Here is a 22,346-nt window from a genome sequence, read left to right on the forward strand (position 1 = left end):
TGGAGGGGAGTGGTCAGGATTCAGAAATACTTAGGGATTTATCATGTAAAACAAAGAGGAGCTGGAGCTGGTCTGGACATAGGGAGGGAGAGACAAGGAGGACAGTCAGGTTTCCGGTGTGACCAGGGCTGACCACTGCCGTGCCAGTGAGACAGGAACTCAGGGGACCAGGACTGAGGTGGCAGGGAGAAGTTGGGTCCTGTTATCTCCACTGAGTTCTTTTAGGTAGAGAGACTGGTTACGGCCAGACAGCTGGGTGGGGTGGGACGGGGTAGTGATGCTGTTCTGAGCACCCGCTGATCCGGGGGAAAATTCCAGCTAGTATGTGTGTGACAGGGAGTGGAGGTGGTGGTTAGAAATACTCGATTGCTTAAGATCTGGGAACATCCATGTCTGGGCATTGGAAAGGATTTCATACCTCATATGGAAGACAGAGCCAGCAAGAATGAAGCCAAGAAACTGTTTCCTGCAAGCACAGAACTATTCTGGGCAGCAGCCACCCAGCTGACAGTGTGTGCGGGGCCTGGCATACAGTAGGTGCTCAATAACTGAGGAGGCTGGCCTAGCATCTGAATGTGGGGGCCATGGAGAGGATGCTTTACCCACTCACTCACTTACAGGTGTCTCCCTCAGCTTCAGAGATCAAACTGGGAATAGTGGTCCCTTCCTCACCTGGGAAAGCCTTGGTGTCAGGACAGAAAGGAAAGGAAAAGTGAACTTTTATGAATACCTACTATGTGCCAGGAATACCTTTACAGCTACTGTGAGCATTTACTTACTAGATTGACTTGAAGAGTGAAGGAATTCCCATTTGAAGTTCAGGGAGGGCAGGACTTCTCCTGCTCAAGGACACACAGCCAGCCACTGACAAAGGTGTGGTTCCAACTTGGCTGTCCAACCCTTCAGGCAAGAGAGAAACTAGGTATCGGAACAAAGAGACCCAGGTTGGTTCTGAAACCCCTCAGGCTTCAGGGAGTTGAACAAAGTGAAACTGCCGCTGATGTAACTGGCAAAGTTGAATTTCAAAGCACCCCTCCACCCAAGGATGGGGAGGGGATGAAATTCCTAAACTGGGAAAATAATTACATCCCATTCAAGCCCTTGGCAATTTGCCACTAAAGGTAATTAGCACTGAATGCTGAAAACAGGGAGAAAGCACACACTGGCCAGGGGCCATGGGAGAAGCAGTAACAAATTATTGTTCTTTGAGAATTACAAATATCAACAGGTCAATTCAGGGACTGGGTTGGGCACTGAGCTCCCAGAGAAGCGCTCTGCCTCATGCTGCCACCTGGTTCGGACTAGGGTGACGCAAGATCCTAGTCTCATATTGCTCGTAAGACCCCAGGACCCAGGAGCAGTTCAAGACAGTGAAACTCTGCTCCCACTCTTCTTTTTATTTTTTTTTTAAAGATTTTATTTATTTATTTGACAGAGAGAAATCACAAGCAGGCAGAGAGGCAGGCAGAGAGAGAGAGAGGGAAGCAGGCTCCCCGCTGAGCAGAGAGCCCGATGCGGGACTCGATCCTAGGACTCTGAGATCATGACCTGAGCCGAAGGCAGCGGCTTAACCCACTGAGCCACCCAGGCGCCCCCCACTGAGCCACCCAGGCACCCCTTGCTCCCACTCTTCTGCACAGGCTCCCCAACCCCTTAGCAAACTGGACTTCCAAGGGAAGAGCTGGCCACGGGCTGCCATAGTAACACAGGACATCCACCTACCACTCTCCCTCAGGGAGCTCACAGCCTCATAGAACCCAGAGTAGGAAACTACTTGAGGTGATACCCAGATTGTGGCCTTAAGTAATCCTGAATCACATATTGAGAAGGCCTTCCTTCTTCAATTTTATCTCACTCTATCAATCTATTAAGATATCTTCAATACCAGGGTGCCTGGGTGGCTCAGTGGGTTAAAGCCTCTGCCTTAGGCTCAAGTCATGATCCCGGGGTCCGGGGATCGAGCCCTGCATCGGGCTCTCTGCTCAGCAGGGAGACTGCTTCCCGCCACCCCTGCCTGCCTCTCTGCCTCCTTGTGATCTCTGTCTGTCAAATAAATAAATAAAATCTTGGGGAAAAAAAAAAAAGATATCTTCAATACCTCCCTACCAACAGCTCACAGTCTGTGGCAGATAACAGATTCAAGCTAGAATTCACTCAAACTATGGTCACGGTTACCTTCTATTCAGAGCCAATGATGTTGGTTTTCCATCAACAACAGAGATTTAATTCTAAAGTAAACTGATGGGAGTTAAAAAAAAAAAAAAAGTGCAGATCCTCGAAGAATCTATCAGCCAGTAGGAAAATGGTGCTGACGTACATCATGCCAACAGCTCTCTAGGGGTAAGCAAGAGGAAACACACTGTCCCCAGCTAATGTCATAGACTCAAAACTATATTGTGGAAAACATGTCCCGCCTTTTCCCAAAATGCCCTAGAGATTAGAGTATTTTTCTTTTGGTCCAAGATCAAGCAGCAAAGGACCAGCTTGGGATTAAAAAAATAATTAAGAACTTTGTTACTGTTTTCTATGGGGACTGTTTTCCTCCCTCCTACCCCTCCCCTGGGGAAAAAACAATATAAATAAAACTACTTGGACTCAGTTGATATCGTGTGAGTTGAGCATTGTTTTGCAACTAAGGTCTTAAGATATTTTAACAGACGGTGATAAGAAAACAGTCAAGTCCTTCCACTCAAGAGAAAGATGATGACTTGAGGCCACCAGTCCCGAGGTTAGGGACCTGACTTCCAGCATCAGGACTCACTTGACACCTTTAAATGCACCGTGGTGTCCCTTACCAACCTCTCATTATGAGATTAGAAATATAAATAACATTAAACCACAAATATATACCTACTAGGTATACCAAAATTAGAACTAGTTAATACTTCTGTATTTTATTTCATTTTTTAAAGATTTTATTTATTTATTTGAGAGAGAGAGTGAGAGAGAGAACATGAGCAGGGAGAGGGAGAAACAGACTCCCCTGCTGAGAATGCAGTCCAAGGCGGGGATCAGTCCCAGGACCCCAGGATCATGACCTGAACAAAAGGCAGATGCCCAATCATCTGAACCACCCAGATGCCCCTATACTTCTGTATTTTTTTTAAATTTATTTATGGCAAAGTTCTGAGTAAGACTATCAAGATGGACTTCTGTTCTTGCTTTTTTTTTTTTTTTTAAGATTTTCCTTCTTTCTCTCTCTTTCCTTTCTCTCTTTCTTTCTTTCTTTGGCAGAGAGAGAGAGCTCAAGGAGGGGGAGCAGTAGGCAGAGGGAGAAAGAGAAGCAGGCTTCTCAAAGAGCAGGGAGCCTGACGTGGGGCTTGATCTCAGGACCCCAGGATCATGACCTGAGCTGAAGGCAGATGCTTAACTGAATGAGCCACACGGATGTCCCATGCTCTTGAGTTTTGTTTGATTAGAGGAGATTCTTACACTTTCCTGGTGTCCTGGGCACCTTATTATCCTAAACTCTGCAGGCTAAGGGAGGGAGGGGCAGAGTGGGAGTATGACTTAGTACCACAGCTGCTGCACCCTGGATCAGAATGTAGAATGTTGGTGTGTCACCTGTCAGGGTCACTCTGTGCTGTTAGTCTGACATCAGTCTTTTAGCCAGCCAGTAAAGACCTTGCCTTTTGTCCGGAGATTAGCTGGATTCTCAGCAAACAATCCCAGTTTACTCCACACACACCCTCTGTGTTGGGGACATGGAGAGATCAGGAAACACAGGTGTAGAATAAGAAATAAAACAGTCGATGGGCGCCTGGGTGGCTCAGTGGGTTAAGCCTCTGCCTTCGGCTTGGGTCATGATCTCAGGGTCCTGGGATTGGGTCCCGCATAGGGCTCTCTGCTCTGCAGGGAGCCTGCTTCCTCCTCTCTCTCTCTCTCTCTGCCTGCCTCTCTGCCTACTTGTGATCTCTTTCTGTCAAATAAATAAATAAAATATTTTTTAAAAATAAATAAACAAAACAGTCGGGGCGCCTGGGTGGCTCAGTGGGTTAAGCCTCTGCCTTCGGCTCAGGTCATGATATCAGGGTCCTGGGATCGAGCCCTGTGTCGGGCTCTCTGCTCCACAGGGAACTCTGTCAAATAAATAAATAAATACATCTTTAAAAGAATAAAATAAAATAGTCTACCAGTCACTACCATAATGCAGAGCTGTGATGAGACACCTCAGAGTGTATGAGAGCAGGGCAGGGCCCTAGCCCATGCCTTGTCCCACCTTGTCATTTCATAAATAAGATTTCAGTGTTACCAGTGGTTCCTGAAAAGGAGGGACAAAGGGCATCTGGCTGGCTCTGCTAGTAGAGCATGTGACTCTTGATCTTGGGGTCATGAGTTCAAGCCCCATGTTGCCTGTGGAGCCTACTTTACTTTTTTTTTTTTTTTTTTTTTTAAAGATTTTTTTTATTGGGACACCTGGGTGGCTCAGTCGGTGAATTGGCTGCCTTCGGCTCAGGTCGTGATCCTGGGGTCTTGGGATCGAATCCTGCATCGGGCTCCCTACTCTGTGGAGTGTCTGCTTCTCCTTTGCCACTCTCCCTGCTTGTGCTCTCCCCTACCCCCTCTCTCAAATAAATAAACAAAATAAAATTTAAAAAGATTTGATTTATTTACTTTAGAGAGACAGAGAGTGAGCAGGGAGAAGTACAGAGGGAGAAGGAGAATCTCAAGCAGACTCCTGAGCCCACATCCCACAAACCCAAGACCATGACCCATGAAGAAACCAAGAGTCAGATGCCCAATGGACTGAGCCACCTAGGCACCCCTTGTGGAACCTATAAAAAAAAAAAAAAAGAGGGACTAAATGCATGTATAATTTGATTATACGCAGGTCCTAGCACACAGTAGGTGCTAAAAAAATATTCATTGAATCTGAATAGATCTTCGTTGAAGACCTGCTGGAGGAGAGGAGAGGGTGGCACCAGGTCTAGGTTGAGATTCTTAAACACGGTGGGGCAGGAAGAGAGCTAAGGAGAGCCACTCCCAGGCAGATGGAATGTTTGCTAGTGAATGGTTGCCTGGTGTACAGTAGCTTCTATATCAGCTTCTGTATCTAGTGCAGAAGCACCAAGAAGGGTGCTTGGAGGAAGTAGTTTTCTGAAAGTCCTACTCTGGCCCTGCTTTGACATGTCATGACCTGCCCAACTCTGAGGCCTGGAGAATGTCCCCCATCCTGAAGACCCTCCCCTGCTGCCCTCAGGAATGCAGTGCCCACACTCTGGGGTGGGAGGCCATAAAGTTCATGTCTACAGGCCATTTTGGGCAAGTTGCTCTCTATCCCCTCCCTCCTGGGAAGATCAGGTGATGCGGAGACAAGAAGAGTATTGTGGTGCGAACCGGCATTTGGAGTGTCCTTAAATGGATGTGATTCTGCGGCACTCTCTAGGCACACACAAGAGCACATGCCTGCCTGCACGTCCCCCACCGGCTTTAAGCAGGAGAAATAAGGGGGTGTGTGGGTTCTCTCCTCTCCCTGAAGAAATAAAGAAGTTGGATGATTTCTGGTTCATCTTAAGGAGAAACGAGGAAGTGAATTTTCCTGGGTAGAGCATTTTTGGTAACAAAACAAAAACTGGAGTAAGAGGGAATTGTGAGCTGTTAACTGGAAATTCCAGGGATCTCCATGAGCCCAGGACACTAAACTCTGCCAGGCCTCTAGTGCTGGAGGCAGAGGCTGCAGCGACTCGCTCAGTGACTCGGGCAGCAGGTCACTCTTACCTCGGTTTCTCTCTGCGGAACTGCGCCCTTCTCCTCCCTCCGCAGGTGTGCTCCACGTCCTCTGGATCCACACAGTTCCACAAGTCCTGCAGAAGAATCTGCCCTCCCCTCACAGTTTCTTAGTTCAGATGGAGTTAGGAGACACGTCTAGGTTCTGGCTGAACCTGATGCAGTCAGCTGTGTCGAGGGACGTGCATGTGCAGGGGTGTCCTGTGGTGGCTACTCAGAGCGGTGGGTACCGCGGCCGGGCTTCCCCACGGGACGAAGGAAACTGCAAGCAGGCCCTCTATGTGTGGACGAGAGTATGGCTTCTCACTTTTAGAATCAAGGAGTAAAAGTGTTTTGCGAGGAAGAATGTGGAACGAGGGAATCCCATCACCGGGCATCTAGTCCCATTCCCAAGCCCAAGCCTGTTTCCTTGAGGGCTGCCATGTTGGCACTCTGTGACCCCGCCCGCACCCAGAGTTGATTGGCCCAAGAGTGGCCATGTGACCCAGCTGGGCCAATCCGATTCTCCTAGGCATCTGCACAGCACCTACTGCCCTACTTTGGTAGGGACCTCCCTGGGGAAGTCAGGTCCTGCTGCAAAGACTAGGAAGCGGGGTAGAAGGTCCTCAGGGAGAGGATCATGAGGCAGGTGAAGAGAAACTCAGGAAGGGAAGTGGTTTGGATTAGTGACTGATCAAACCCCTGCCTCCAGTTTCTTCTGGCAGCCTCTCTACCCTTGGGTAACGGACAAACTTTTTAGTAAGTTCATCTTTTCTGTTAGTCCAGCGAGAATGGTTTTCTGTTGTCTGCAACTAGATTCCTCATTACAGGTAGCTAATAAAGTGATAATAGTAATAGCTGATATTTATTGAATGCTCATTATAAAGGGTACCAAACACTCTTAAAGGGGGTTTATATACATTGTCTTAAACTCAGCAATTCCATGTGGTATGTTTTATGCCCATTTCACAGAAGAAGAAACTCAGGTCACACTGCTCCTGGCTCAAGGTCACATTAGTAAAACCAGATCCGAGCCCAGGCAGTCTGATTCAGACTCTGGGTCACTATCCTACAGCCTTTTCAGTGGAAGATGGTGGGAGGTAGGGGCTCAGGCTTTCCGAGGCCACCTATCACATGCTTACTCCAGTCCTACACCCACACAGGACAACGCAAGCTGGGGAATTTGGCACCTGAGGTGAAGCGTTTGCCCTCTGTCCCACCCCAACACCCCTTAGAGGTAGGGGAAGAGTCTGGAGTCCCTGGGTTTCCATGACACTGCACTTTGGGGTGGTAAAGATTAAACCACTGGCTTTCCTTTCTCTGAGTGCTTGGAGCCCTCTGGAACCACCAAGGAGGAGGCTGGAAAGGAGACTGAACTGTCCTGGAGGCGTGGTACATGGTCACTTTCACCTTCCAGGAGCACTTGCTGGGCACTTCGTGAGTGAGCAGTAGCATGTCCTTCCTCTCCCAATCAGAGGCTGTCAGGGGCCATGGTCAGGGGCTAGGAACTGGGTGCTGGCTGCCTGCTCTTGACTTGTTCTCCAAGCCTGGTTCATTATCTGTAGAAGGGGATCATTCATAATAACCTCTATCCAGAGTCAAAAATGAGATAATGCATCCAGAGGGTTTAAAAACCCAAGAGAGATTGGGAAAATGTTTACATCATTACATGAGGAAAGCAGGGATCCTTAGTGTGTATCCTATGATCCCATTCTTTTTTTTTTTTTTTAAGATTTTATTTATTCATTTAAGAGAGAGTGAGACAGAGAGAGCACAAGCAGGGGGAAAGGGAGAGGGAGTGGGAGAAACAGACTCCCTGCTGAGCTATAACCCTGATGAGGGGCTCGATCCCAAGACCTGGAGATCATGACCTGAGCCGAAGGCAGATGCTTAACCATCTGGGCCACCTAGGTGCTCCCTACAATCCCATTCTTTTAGAGTTTTTGTTTTGTTTTAAATCTGGAAAAATAAATACCAACGTGTTAAATGGAATATTTCTGTGTGATCAGATTGCAAGTATTTTGATTTATTTTCTTCCTTTTGCATTTAAACTTTCTAGCATGGGGTTGCCTGGGTAGCTCAGTCGGTTGGGTGTCTCCCTTTGGCTCTGGTCATGATCCCTGTATCCTGGGATTGTCCCCCCTCCTCACGGCCCTGAGCTCCATGCTCAGTGGGGAGCCTGCATCTCCCTCTCCCTCTGCCTGCCGCCCCGCCCCCCTGGCTTGTGCTCTCTTGCCTTCTCTGTCAAATGAATAAATAAAATCTCAAAAAAAAGCATAAAATAAACTTTCTAGCATCAACATAAATGGTTTATATATTTTAAAACAGATCATCCTTTACACGAATAAAATACGTTTATTACTTACTTCTAAATGCTTTGGCAAGTATAAAGTCCTCCATATCCTCCATACATGCGAGCATGTGAGCACTTGCCTAAGTCCTAAAGCCCCTGGGTGCGGCATATTTGTGAGTTGCCTCACTAGCACGCACTCCCCTCTTCTTTCCGAGCAGATTGGGTGAACCAAATCCCATCCGACCTCCACCGGTGGGCCTGGATTAGCTTGAATCCATCATTGTGGTGATTGTGTTAGGGAGCCCATGATGGAGGGTGGTCAGTCCTAAGACTTGTGTCTCTTTGGGGAAATAGATCTCCACTCTTTTTGGATATTGTAAAGGTGACTTCTGTAAATTGGTAACATTGACCTGCGTAAGAATGGGACCAGGTCCAGAAGGAGGGAGAGGAGCTGAGAAATGGAAAAAGAGAGAAAAACCAGGTCCTGATTATATCACTGGGCCACTGAGAAAACCTTCTCTCCTGAAGGCATACTTTTTTATTCCGTGTGCCAGTGAATTCCCTATTTTAAAACCAGTCTGAGAAGCTGGATTTTCTGTCAGTTACAACTTCCTAGTCAGTACAAAAACTGGGACCATAAGTGGGTTGTTGTGAGTAATAGACCCCAGAGCTTGTGAGGCTGAGGAGGTAGGGGAAACACAGGGGGCCCCCAGCCTCCTGGTTGAGAAGTTGGCATTTCTTAAATAGCTGGTGGTAAAGGAATCTGTTGAATCTTAGAATTCAAGCCAGGGGCCTATAAGGCTGCTCTGTAAGGAGACTTGTGGGAAAATTTCAAGATTTTAGAAGGGTCTTTCCTTTTTTGCAGTTATTAGTAAATTCCTGCAGGAGAGACAGGATTCCTGGGAAATAGGCCTGTTTGAAAGGAGGGAAGGAAGTGTGAGGGTTTTTCTAAAAGGAGCCCCACCTTTTAAATATTTTATTTATTTATTAGAGAGAAACAGAGCACAAGCAGGAAGAGTGACAGGCAGGGGGAGAGGGAGAAGCAGGCCCCTCGCTGAGCAGGGAGCCCCATGCGCGGCTCGATCCCAGGACTCTTGGATCATGACCTGAGCCAAAGGCAAACACTTAACTGAGCCACCCAAGCGCCCCAAGAGAAGCTCTTTCTACCTGAGGTCTGCAATTCAAGTTGACGGTGAATCCAGGATTCTTGTCAAAAAGGGGAATTTTCGGGGCACCTGGGTGACTCAGTGGGTTCAAGCCTCTGCCTTCAGCTCAGGTCATGGTCCCAGGGTCCTAGGATCAAGCCCCACATGGGGCTCTCTGTTTGGCAGGGAGCCTGCTTCCTCCTCTCTCTCTGCCTGCCTCTCTGCCTATTTGTGATCTCTGTCTGTCAAATGAATAAATAAAATCTTAAAAAAAAAATCTTTAAAAAAGGGGAATTTTCTATGTCAAGCTGTGTTTAGTGTAAGCACACTCCAGGAAGTGGGAGCCTTGGCAAAAGATAAAACAGAACACCCCTCAGGTCCCTCGCCAGCATATCCTGTCAGACATTCTTTGTCGGACAAAGACGCCCAACTCCTACTCTTTTGCTTCTGCTGGGATGCAGCCTTGGGACAAGAGGTCAATCAGTGGTACCTCTCCACACTTGCCATGGCTTTGAGATGTCAAGGTGAAAGCCATCCGTGAAACCAACAGTGGGGGGATGCACTGAGACCAAGACCAGTTGTCAGGAGATAGGCCATGTTCTGGACACAAAGACGTGGCAGTCTCTGGCTTGGGTTTCTGGTCCATGTATTTGACTAAAAGAAAATAGACTGGACACCTACTAAGCCTTTAAGAATAGAATGTAAGATTGCTTTCATAATGCTCCATCTACCAATGTTGACCACGCTTTGTCCACGCCCTAAAGCATCCTCAGGCCCCTAACTGCATCAGACAGGAAGTGAGAGGCCAAAACAGTGCAGCCTCCAGGGGGAACATCTCCCAAATCCATCTCAGATGTGTCCATGGAAGACAGGGAGATGGACAGATCGACCGATGCACAGGCAGAAGGACAGATGAATCTTCAAGGAAGATTCTGTCAAAGATGATGAAAACCCCGTGTGTTGGGGTGGTTTGGAGAATCTTTCCCTTATCCTGGGGATAGCCAGCTTTTCTCCTACTTATTATGGATGGCTTCACTCTTGCTTCCATTCTGAAAATGCCACGGGACTGCTAAGACTCAGCCTGCCTGAATCTTCTCTGGACCCTGGAATCCAGCCCCCAGGAGATGGCCTTGACCCTTCCTTTTGGCCTACAGCCTTCTCCAGGGCTGAGAATAGGAAGCAACATGCTCCCGTTCAGAGCTGGGAGCTCAGAGCTCAGAGCCTGCTCACAAGTCCTTTTAGAAATAAAGGACAAAATAGGGACATTGTTCCCGGACAATGGGGTTTCTCACAAGCAGACTTCCCCTTTTGTGAGGAGAGCTCCCTTTAAGAGCAGCTGGGACTTGCCAGTTCCTAGGGCACTGAGCTGCAAGCTGACGGCAGGGAGGGACCTGGAACTGGGGTTGGAGCTGTTCCTGGGACACCTTGGGTTAGTACGGCCTGAAAGACTGGACTAAGAGAAGACGGGGCAGGAGCAAGGGCCAGGCTCCAGATGGGATGAAGTCAGGGGCTAGGGCAGGATTAGGGAGTAAACCTAGGACTGGGGCGGAACCCAGGGCAGGTATGAGGCTTGGAGGGGAGAATGGGTTCTGGGAGGGCATGTCACAGCTCAAAACAGCTCAAAAGCCTGGGCATCAGACATAGGCGGGGCATCAGACATAGATGGCTCAGGTTCTCTTCTGATTGTCTGGGGGACCTCCAGCTGGCTTTCTCTCACCTTTTATCTTTGCTCTGGTGTCATCTTCATGCCCTTGAACATCTTATTTACTGCCACAACCTGCTCCACTTGGCACTCTTGTTCCTCCTCATAGTTCTTTTTTTTTTTTTTTTTTAAGATTTTATTTATTTGACAGAGATCACAAATAGGCAGAGAGGCAGGCAGAAAGAGAGGGGGAAGCAGGCTCCCTGAGGAGCAGACAGCCTGATGCGGGTCTTGATCCCAGGACCCTTAGACCATGACCTGAGCTGAAGGCAGAGGGTTTAACCCACTGAGTCACCCAGGCACCCTGCTCCTCGTAGTTCTTTATCCATTCTCTTAACATATTTTTTTCCCAAAGATTTTATTTGTTTATTTGACACAGAGAGAGAGAGAGAGAGTGTGAGAGAGGGAACACAACCGGGGGGAGTGGGAGAGAGAGAAGCAGCTTCCACTCTGAGCAGGGAGTCTGACATGGGGGTCAATCCCAGAACCCTGGGATCATTACCTGAGCCAAAGTCAGCGGCTTAACCGACTGAGCCACCCAGGCGCCCCTCCCTTAACATCTTCTAATGTACTTTATAATATGTATTTATAACGCTTATTGTTTATTATGTTTATTATGTCCTCCCTAACTAGAATGTCAGCTCCATGAGGACAGAAATCTTTTATTCACTTGTGTCTGCGGTTCCTAGAACAGTGCCTGGCACAGACAGGGATCTAATAAATACTGGTTGAATGAACCTAGCTGTTAGGTTTCTCTGATCTGAGAGCTTCCTCCTTTGAAAAGTGAGGGGGGAGAGTCACAATGCAGCCTGCGAGCTGCAGAGAAGAACAAGTGAGATCACATCTCCCACCGGGCTGGTGGGCACTTCCACCAAAGACAGCTTGTATATGCCTCTGTTTCCTCATCTGTAAAGTGGGGAAGTCCTGCTTTATAGGGCTGTTGTGAGGAGTAGCAGTAGATGGATTAATAGGTACAAAGAACTGAGACCAGGGCCTGTTAAGAAGTCAGGGCTCAGTAAGGTTGGGCATCATGTTGGTTTTTTTTAAGATTTTATTTATTTGACAGAGATCACAAGTAGGCAGAGAGGCAGGCAGAGAGAGAGAGAGGAGGAAGCAGGCTCCCTGCTGAGCAGAAAGCCTGATGGGGGCTTGATCCCAGGACCCTGGGATCATGACCTGAGCCGAGGGCAGAGGCTTTAACCCACTGAGCCACCCAGGGGACACCATGTTGGTTTAATCAAAGTGCCTTGTCCTCAGTCTTCCCGGTTCATTATCGTACAGAGTTGACGATGGGGCTGGAGGAGGCGCTAGGAGGCAAGCGGCTGAAACTTTGCTCATACCTGCCCTTGAGATAAAATGATCCTTTGAATATAATGGTCTAAACAGGCAAACGTTTCCCGATACCATCCCTTTAAATATTTTCCCAGACTTCAGCCAGTGTTTCCCCAGCCCTGGGTCAGGACCAATTCCTCACTGCACCCCCACCCCCACCCCCGCCCAGAGTTTCGTCTCCTCTCTCTGTTTTTTTCCCCTTCCTTCCTCTCCACTCAGCCCTGACCCATGTGTGCCCTCCATCCTAGCATTTCCCACTGCAGGAGTCTCCCCAGGGGGCAGTGGAAATGAGAATTAAAATTCTGGGCCTCTTGGCCTTCTCACCTCAAACTTGGCTTTTTTTTTTTTTTTTTTTTTTAAGATTTTATGTGTTTATTTATTTGACAGAGAGATGGATTGAGAGTACAAGCAGGAGAGGGAGAGGGAGAAGCAGGCTCCCCTCAATGCAGGGCTTAATCCCAGAACCCTAGGATCATGACTTGAGCTGGAGGTAGAGGCTTAACCGACTGACTTAGCCGGCTGACTGAGTAACCTCTGAAACTTGGCTTCTAATGCCTGGTAAACTTAAGGCCTTGCTAAAAGCAGCCGGATAAGCTGTTGTGGGTGAAAAACATCCAGAACAGAGCCCAGATTCTTGGAGGAGCTCTGTCATTGCTTACAAATGCCAAGGAAAGGTTTAGAGATATGAGGAGGCTTGAGATGGCGTAATCACCAGTGAGCCGGGGGCAAACCCTCTGGCATGAAGGTCTGCCTGTCGTAGTCTGGGCAGAGTCTGGGAGGCTGAGCCAGCAGGAAGTTGGGGGAAGCCCATCCCACCTTATCATGAGCCCCTAGCACCTGCCCCTGACTTCTGATCTCCCCAAAGCTAGGGGGATAGCTCTTCTGGATGTACCACGTGGCCAGCATTGGGGCCTCTGTGTCTGGGTGATTCCCCCCAAGGTACCATTCCACCTTGGGAGTCCATCGATGGGTTATCAACAAGAGGAACCACTGCCTGGGCAGGCCTGCCACCTTCCTCCCCTACCTCTCCTATCCTGCTCCTGGGTTTTGTCCCACAAGGAAAATTTACCTGAGGTAGGGGCAGGGAATATCCAGCAGCCGTCACTGTCCCTGCTCCCTGGGTACCTCCCCTCCTGGTGCTATCAGCCTAACAGGAAGGAGGCTTGGATAGGAAACTAGGAACCCTACCCTCCAACTCTGCCCTAGATTTCTGGGTGAGCTGAGAAGGTCACTCTCCCTGCCTAGGTTCAGATGCCCCCCCGGCAGGTTGGACTGACAATCTCTAAATCCAGCTGCGATTCCAGGACCACTGGGCTGGTAGTAAGCAATTCATTCCATTAAGGTTTCTCTACATCTATACATACCTTGTCTCTGGGCTCTGTTTCTTTGTTGGAAAAATAAGCAAACTGGACTGTTTGACTTCCAAGCTCTCTTTGCTCTAAGAACTATGATCTATTGATCCCCATGACAGTTTTCATTTTTTTAGATTTATTCATTTTAGAGCAAGCGAGAGAGAGTAAAAGAGAGAGACAGAGCACAAGCAAGGGGGAGAGGCAGAGGAAGAGGGAGAGAACCTCAAAAAGACTCTGCGTTGAGCATGGAGCCTGATGTGGGGCTGGATCTCAGGACCCTGAGGTCATGATTTGAGCAGAAATCAAGAGTTGGACACTCAACCGACTAAGCCCCCCAGGCACCCCCTGAGAATGGTTTCATATAGTGGACAGGACAGGTACTGATAATCCCCACAAAACATGAGGAAACTGAAGGCCAAAGATGTAAATCACCCGAAGGTCAGGATCAAAGCTGGGGCTTTTTCTAATTTTTTCTACTCATTCATTTATTCCATATTTGTTAAGAATATGCTATGCTATGAGGGGCACCTGGGTGGTTCAGTCAGTTAAGCGTCTTCCTTCGACTCAGGTCATGATCCGAGGGACCTGGGATCGAGCCCCGCATTGCGCTCTCTACTCAGCCAGGAGCCAACTTCTCCCTTTCCCTGCTGCTCCCCATGCTTGTACTCTCTCTCTGTCAAATAAATAAAATCAAACAAAAACAAAAACAAACCCACGCTATAAGCCACCTGCTTTTAGCAAGGCCTTAAGTTTACCAGGCATTAGAAGCCAAGTTTCAGAGGTACCTGGGCGGCTCAGTCGGTCGGTTAAGCCTCTACCTTCAGCTCAAGTCATGATCTTGGGGTCCTGGGATTAAGCCCTGCATTGCAGGGAACCTGTTTCTCCCTCTCCCTCTCCTGCTCCCCCTGCTTATACTTTCAATCTGTCTCTCTGTCAAATAAATAAATAAAATCTTTAAAAAAAAAAAAAAAGCCAAGTTAGTATTTCCTGAACTTCACTCATTTACCACCTCCATGATTTTCGCCATAATAACCTAACCCATTAAATACATAAATAAATAATATTTACTCAATGTTTTGATTAACTTTTTAAAAAACATAAACTTAGGTCAAAAAGGAAACTTTGGGGGCGCCTGGGTGGCTGAGTGGGTTGAGCCGCTGCCTTCGGCTCAGGTCATGATCTCAGGGTCCTGGAATCAAGGCCTGCATCTGGCTCTCTGCTCGGCAGGGAGCCTGCTTCCTCCTCTCTTTCTCTCTCTCTGCCTGCCTCTCTGCCTACTTGTGATTTCTCTCTGTCAAATAAATAAAATCTTTAAAAAAAAAAAAAGGAAACTTTGTATCATTCCTGTAAATAAAGAAATAGTATCAATTGCAAAAAATACATAAAGAAAAACAAATACAAAGACATTCTTGATTTCTGGTGCCAGGCCCCAGTTCTGGCTCCAATTTTATGATAAGTTCATATGCTCTTTCTGGGTCTCTGTTTTCTCTTCTGTAAAATGGGATTGTTGGGACATATTATATGCGAGATGCCTGGCTCTAAGCTGCCATGGAACAGGTACGAGACTTCTGGGCTAGTGTTGATTCTGCTGCTGCTGACATGGTCTCCTCTCTGCTCTGGACTTGGTCCCCTCCTCACCTACAGGAAAAAGTAGCTGCAGGAAGATTGGGGCTTAGATACCGAGGATGGCAGGGATCTGGGGGACCCAAGATCACTGCCTTTGAGTCTCTGGCAATTGTGGGTTAGAGGCATAAATTGCTCCGGGCAGCACTAAGTGTCACTGAGAATACCCTTGGCTTGGTGGCAGTGAGTTCTTTGTCACTGGAGGCATTCAAACAGAGCTTGGGGGCTTGGCAGAAGATTGTCAGAATTACACTCAGTCTGGTTCTCAGGGAAAGGGAGCAAATCCTTCCTCCTCCTGCCCATGAGGTACTGGTCCCTGGGGAGCAGGGATGGAGCCCATAGCATTCAGCATCTGCTGCTGTCCACCCCCCCCACATTTATCTAGAATTTTATTTTATTTTATTTTAAAGATTTTATTTACCTAGAATTTTAGAGTACTTTTCAACCACTGTCTCGTATGACCCTCCCAGCACGTGGTGAGGGAAGCGGGGGGGGTGGGGGGGGGTGTGGGGGGGAGACAGGGTCGGCCTGCTCCTTAGCAGGCCGATACACGGGGGGGGGGGGGGGGGAGGGCAAGTGACTTGTCCAAGGTCAGGAGGGTGGAGTCTTGAACCCAAGCTGTCTGGCTCCAGTGCCTGGGAAGAGTGGCTTCCTCCTCTGTCACCCAGGAGACTTGTGGCTGGGACTCTGCTTAGGACAAGTCAGCATGAACCCTGACTGGCCCCTTCCTTGTCAGGAGAAAAGAGGTAACAGCCCCTGTCCATCGGAGGCTCCCCTCCCGGAAGCCACCCCTCCTAGGCCATCCTCTGCTTCTTTTGGTCCTAGCCAAGGAGACAGTCCAAGGACAGGGAAGAGAGCTAGCAGGGAAGAGTGCCGTGGGAGGAGACAGAGGGCAGGGAGAATCAGACACACAGGTGGGCAGTGACAGGATAAAGATGGATAGAGATATGCGGAGATCCGAGGAAAGCCCGGTAGACAGACACAGACAGACAGAGAGAGGGGCAGGAGGAAGACCACAAAGAGACACAGAACGAAGTTGCAGCCAAGGATAAAGACGACTGGGACACACGCGCAGAGAGCGGAATCCGCCCGACCTCGCAGAGAGGAAGGGACAGAGGGTTCCCGCGGGAAGCCAGGAGGTGGAGAGGGCCCTGGAGCGCGGGGGGACCGGGAACGCGCAGGCAGATGCCTCCCATCTCCCCCGCCCCGCCGTCCCTCCGGAGCAGCCGGGCGTGGGGGGGCGGGGGATTGGGCAGCTTCCCGGCAGGGGGCGCCCTGGCCGCGTGGCCCGGTCGGCCAGCAGCGCTCCGGCGGGGGCGGGGCGGGGGCGGGGTAGGGGAGGGGGAGGGCCGGGGCCCTGGCCGGGGACGGGGCCGGCGGCGGGGGCGGGGGCGGGGGCGGGGGCGGGTTGCCCCGGCTGCTAGCCGGGCCCCTCGGCCGCCTTTATAAGCCCGCGGGGGAGGTGGCCCCGGCAGCGTCGCGCTCCCGCCACTCCGCGCCTTCGGTCTTAGCGCCCCGACCCCCCGTCGCTTGTGCCAGGACAGACCCTCGCTCACGAAGTCCGTTCAGGTAAGGACTTTGTGCTGTCCTCCGGCTCCCCGGGAACGTGGTCGATCCCTGCCCCTCCTACATCCTCCGCTCGTCCGGGGGTGGCGGCGAGGATGGATATAAATGTCAGGGCGCAGACCTCCGCGCCTCCACACCACCCAGGGCAGCCCTTTGGGGACCCTCAGGCACCTGTTCTGTTCCAGTTTTCGCGCGCATCCGGGGCTCCCGGCAGCGTGCTGGGCTGGGCTGGAGGTTGGACGTGGCGCCCGCGGGGACCGCGAGCTAAGGGGACCGGTGCTTGGGATCGCTGCTGTAGTCCTGGGGTTACCTGCCTCCCGGGTCTCTGCCCGGGACTTAGACCTTTCATCTACGCCCCTCTCCCTGGCGTCCCGTGACTGAGCAGCCCCGAGGATACCCCCTTGGCGGGAGATAAGAGACTCAGGCTGCCAACCCCAGCACCCAACCTGGTGCACTGCCATGCCTCCCACCTGGGAGCCTCTAGATCACGCCACTGCCGCTTGGGGAGGAGGCCAGTGCGTCCAGGTGGGGTCCAAAATAGTTTGGGCCAGAGCCCGGATGAATAGAGCGAGGGAGGCGCTGAGGGTCCTAGAGCCGCATGATGGGGGGTGGGAGGAGAGGGGATCTCTGGTGAGTGGATGTTTATCTGAGAGTTGGGGTGGGCACAGCGGCCGTGGGGGCAAAGCTCTGGAGCTCTGGAAGCCGAGGGAGCCCATGATTCACCTCTGGCAGTGCTCAGGTGAGTGGGTCGCCCAGAGTTGTTTCCCATGCCCACTTTAAGTAAAAAACAGTTCAATGCCTGGTCACAATGTTGGTAGTGGATGCTGAGAAAAAGCCCCATCATTGTCCCTTCTGACCCTTTTCCAACACATAATGGAGTAGGGGCCTTTACAAAGGCCTCTGGCTGGAGGAGAAAAAACGCTGGAGATCAAAAGAGGGGGCCATTCTCAGGCCAGAAAGGGCTTTGGACCCTGGGGAAATCTGCGGGGGTGGGGGCAGGCTTCCCAGGGAAGCGAGGGTCGTTTCCCACAGGAGCCAGGACAAAAGCTGTTCATCGCTGCGTGCCAGGCCTGCTCCATCTGGTTTACAGATGGGGAAACTGAGGCTCATAGACATTAAGGAAGTGATGAGACTAGGATTCTAACCCAGACTCTAACCCAAACAACCTTAGCTTCCAGTTTCTACTCTACCACCTAAGAGATGAAAGAGCAGAGCTTTAGTTCTGGGCTCCATTCCTGCCCACCCTCCAAACCTGCTTCCTCTTCAGTCCTCCCCACCTGTCCATCTGGGCCCTCTGTCTCTTTTTTTCTTCCTGAACTTCATGCCTCTGAATTCACTAAGCAGAACACAGCTCCCCAACTTTCCCACCCCTGGAGTGAGATCAGCGTGAGTGGCCCTGTCTGAGGCACCACTTGTAAATGCGGAGCGTGCCTTGTGTGTAAGACTCTTGTGAGGAATAAAACTGAACTGAGGCCAGAAACAAAATACTATCTTTATTCAGGAAATACGAAGCTTTGTGCCAAGCCCCTTCTAGGTGCTGGCCAAGGAGCAGTGGAGAGAACAGAGCAATATTTGGACATTTGCGTAGAATTGGAATCCAGAAATTCACAAGGGAGGAGATTAAAATGCAGTAACACGTGTAAGATTGGTTGCCTAACATTTTGTTCTCACTCAAAGATCAGGCACCCTAGCTGTGTGACCAGAGATGGTTCTGTCCCCTATTATGCTTGGATGTTTTCCTTTAAGCTGAGGCCATCAGTAAACTACCTACCCGTGGTGAGTTCTGGATATGACTAATGCGTGCAAGGTGTTGAGCTGGTGTCTGTGCTTAAGAAAACATTGGCTCCAGTGAGCTCTAATCTCAGCAAAAAATGCAACCCTAACCCTGGGTGTATGGTTATGTCACTGCCCCTGACGCCTGGTCACCCACCTTCACCCGGGCTCTGCCCAGTCTTTGATGAGCTGCCCTAGAGGGTGGCATGGTGCTGTTGCCCATACTCAGAAGCTACCTCTTATCATCCGAGACACAGCCTAGGTCAGGAGCCCAGAGTTCCGTGCCGGGCATGGGTCCGGGCTTTTACCTCTGCAGGACCTCCTGCCCTCTGTCTTACTGTGTCCCAGCTTGGAAATGGAGTGAAACGGAACTCAGCCCCTGCCCGTCCCCACTGGACATTACCTATCCCACCCTGCAAGCTAGGTGCTGTCCTCGCCTTACATTTCCTGGGAGGAAACTGGTCTTGGGGGAAGGGATTTGCCCAAGGACACTCAGATGCTACGGGGCAGAGCTGGGATTGAGGGCCCAAGTGGTGAGAATTCGAAGTCTGGTGATCTCTGTGTTGTACCCATCTCCGGGGATGAGGGTGTCTAAATCCAGGAGCAGGATCCAGTAGCACAGCCCAGAGACCTTGAAGTAGGCCCAACTGAAGTTATCGATACAAACCCCAGAACTTGAAGAGAGCTTTGCGGGGAGAGTGAGCGAGCTGGGCTGAGAACCAGCACTCGGAAATCTGCGCAGGGCCTCAGGAATGCTGACTCAGCTTTCCCAGGGCAACGGAGTCTCCGGCAGGCTGGAGCTAGGCTGGGCCATATAGCTTCATTTTTCTTCCTTCCCTTCTAGAGGTATCCTGACTTTAGGGGGCAGGGAGCAGTAGCTTGCTGTGGGGAGGAGATTGGAGGTTCATTCCCAGCATTCCTATGTGACCCTGAACCAGTTACTTTCCCTCTCTGAGCCTCAGAAGAAGAAATCATCTGTAATGTGGGTTAATAAGGGACCAGCAAGATCATAAATGGTTTTCCAATACTGGGATGAACCAGTGTTGGTGGCTGAGAAGTTCTGTGTTCCCAGGGTATTTTCCTTCACCACTAGCAGGTGATCCAAAGGGCACGGGAGAGGCCCTGTTTAGGTGAAAGGCCCGGACACCAGGGGAAACCCTGGCTTCTGGGTCAGTATCTTGGGTTCCAGTCCTCGCTGTGTGACCTCAGGCAAATCAGTTGGCCTCTCTTGAGTGCTGGGTTCACAGTCGGCCCTTAGCAACTTTGGTAGAATGTTCAGGGTCCAAAGAACATTCACGAACAGTCTCTATGTTTTCCACCTCCCTATACCTCCCCCCAACAGTTCATGATTGCTCCCAGAAAAAGTTCGTGCTTAAAGTTTTCCATGCTGAAATGCTCAACCTCACTGTGGCATGAAATCAATTGTTTGCATTTAATTTGACTTCTCAAATTAAGGGGTAAAATTTGAGATGAGGGTAGGGGGTTGGGAGAGGAGATGAGGAAAATGAAGTTAAACCAGATGTGTTTTTGTTTAACTGAACTGTCGGATGGTGGTTAAACTGCCTGAGTATTACCATGGTTCTTTCTGGATTCCAGTAACCAGGAGTCAGGTTTCACTAAAAATTGTAGTGTGCCTTCCCAGCGAATGTGGGCTTGCCTTCCCAATTATTATTATTATTATTATTATTATTTTCTATATTCATCTGTGACCACAAAATACTGAGCAGTGAGAATACCTCACAGATGCCTGGGATTTCAGAGCTGGAAGGTGTTTAGCAGCTGGCTCGGTCACCTAGCTGCTTTGCAGATCAGGGAGTTGGAGGCCCAGAGAGGGGAAGGAATTTACCCAGAGTCACCCAGCTGCTTAGAGGGAAGCTGGACTGGGAATTCAGTCTTTCGGCTCTAAGGTCCACGACTTCCTTAAAAGTAACCCGTATTGGGACGCCTGGGTGGCTCAGTTGGTTAAGCTGCTTCCTTTGGCTCAGGTTATGATGCCAGGACCCTGGGATCGAGTCCGGCATTGGAGTCCTTGCTCAGCAGGGAGCCTGCTTCTCTCTCTTTGCCTCTGCCTACTTCTCTGCCTGCTTGTGCACTCTCTATCTCTCTGACAAATAAATAATAAATGAAATCTTGAAGAAGAAGAAAAAAAAAAGTAACCAGTGTTTTGGATTTGGTCGGTCTTGTGTCTGTAGTACATCCACAGTGTATCTAGTTTTTGAAAAGAAAGCTGTTCAGGGGGACGCCTGGGTGGCTCAGTTGGTTGGACGACTGCCTTCGGCTCAGGGCGTGATCCTGGAGTCCCGGGATCGAGTCCCGCATCAGGCTCCCAGCTCCATGGGGAGTCTGCGTCTCTCTCTGACCTTCTCCTCACTCATGCTCTCTCTCACTGTCTCTCTCTCTCAAATAAATAAATAAAATCTTTAAAAAAAAAAAAAAGAAAGCTGTTCAGGGAGGATGCAGATGGTGTGGATCGGTAGGAAAAGGATCTTCAACTCATTTGAGAGCAGGGCCTGAGTCCTGAGGGGTTGATACACTGCTGGTAGGACCTTGGGCAAGTCCCCTCTCTGAGCCTCCGTGTCCTTGTTGGTAAGCCCAAATGCCTGACATCCGCAAGACTAGGAATGTCTCTAATTCAGTGAATTGGCTTTCCCATATTTATGGCCCAGGTCATGGCAGGCCTAGACAGGCCTAGGGCGCAGATTGCCCTCCAAACGGGGCAGGGGACAGCTGTGGCCGATTGTTGGCTTCTGCAGTGATTTAAAGACCTTGATTTAGTTGTTGCTGTTACTCAGCCACGTGATTTCATTCTACTTTTCTTGAAAGACCAGGGGATGTGGCCACACTGGGCTGCATCCCAGCTGTGTCGCCATGGGTAGAGCTGAGTAACAGCCCCTCTGTCCACTTGACGACAGTCCCCATGGCTCCCTTCTCCCTCACGCCCACTTGTCTCATGGACATGACCTCCCTGCCTCCTGAATTTGCAGTTTCTGGGTGAGGTGCTTTGAGGCTTGGGAAGGAAGTCTCTAATCTCATCCAAATGAGGGCATGGGGTTTGGGTCGGCCCTCAGGGAGCTCAGGGTAGGAGTGTGGGACACGTGGAGAGCAGTCCCTCCTTCTGTGGAAAGAGCTTTCTTCCTGCTCTGGTGGTCCCTGGGAAGAGTCTAAGGGCTCTAGAGGTCTAAGGGTGATGGCAACAGCCTGTCAGGACTTAGATAGCTGGCCCGGGGCCTACCCACTTGGGGACAGGCAGCCCTTGGTCCTTCAGGGTACAGATGACACAGCTCCTTCAGGGAAGGGACTCCCTGGACTAGTACCCGTTCACCTAAATGCTCCCAACTGCCCTGCGTGCCGGTGTCACTCATCCCCAAGACAGGAAACACTGTCTTGCACTCTGAACTCAGGGCTCTGTTGGGCCACCTTTGCTGAGTGCCAAGGCCTAGCCATGACAGGCAGGCATCATGGTGGCAACACAGACCTCCAAGTCACTGTGTCTGAGCTTAAGTAAGGGCAGGGCAGTGTGGCAGGCCATGAAGCCTTATGGTCAAATACAGGGGGTCTAAAAGCAGCTGCCTGGACGGAAGATTCTAGAAGGTCACCACAACTGTTCTGGGGGTACAAGATGAACAAGGAGGTCAGTTACCCCACCTGACAACCTGATAGTAACCACGGGCCCCCACATGGTCCTCCCACTTGCGGAGGAGCTCAGAAATGGGCCCCATGTGGGTTTGTATTTTATAAGTACTTGCTGGGGCACCAGCCATCTTGAACATTAGCTCTGATCCCTTCTCTCTTCCCCACCTCCTGCCCTTTTGCAGTCAAGACTGAGGTTCAGAGGGTAGACATGCCAGGGTCAA

At 50.2% G+C, this 22,346-nt stretch overlaps 1 protein-coding gene across 1 annotated transcript in view; it reads left to right on the plus strand.

The window, feature by feature from the left end:
- The first annotated feature begins 16,604 nt into the window (after positions 1-16,604).
- ALPL (alkaline phosphatase, biomineralization associated) overlaps positions 16,605-22,346 on the plus strand; it is a 63,504-nt gene continuing 57,762 nt past the window's right edge. The window contains exon 1 of the mRNA XM_044237365.1: positions 16,605-16,722. The gene's annotated coding sequence lies outside the window, so the exon portion shown is untranslated. The remainder of the gene's footprint in view (positions 16,723-22,346) is intronic.

Source organism: Neovison vison, chromosome 2, assembly GCF_020171115.1.
Source record: "Neovison vison isolate M4711 chromosome 2, ASM_NN_V1, whole genome shotgun sequence".
NCBI classification, from domain to species: Eukaryota; Metazoa; Chordata; class Mammalia; order Carnivora; family Mustelidae; genus Neogale; species Neogale vison.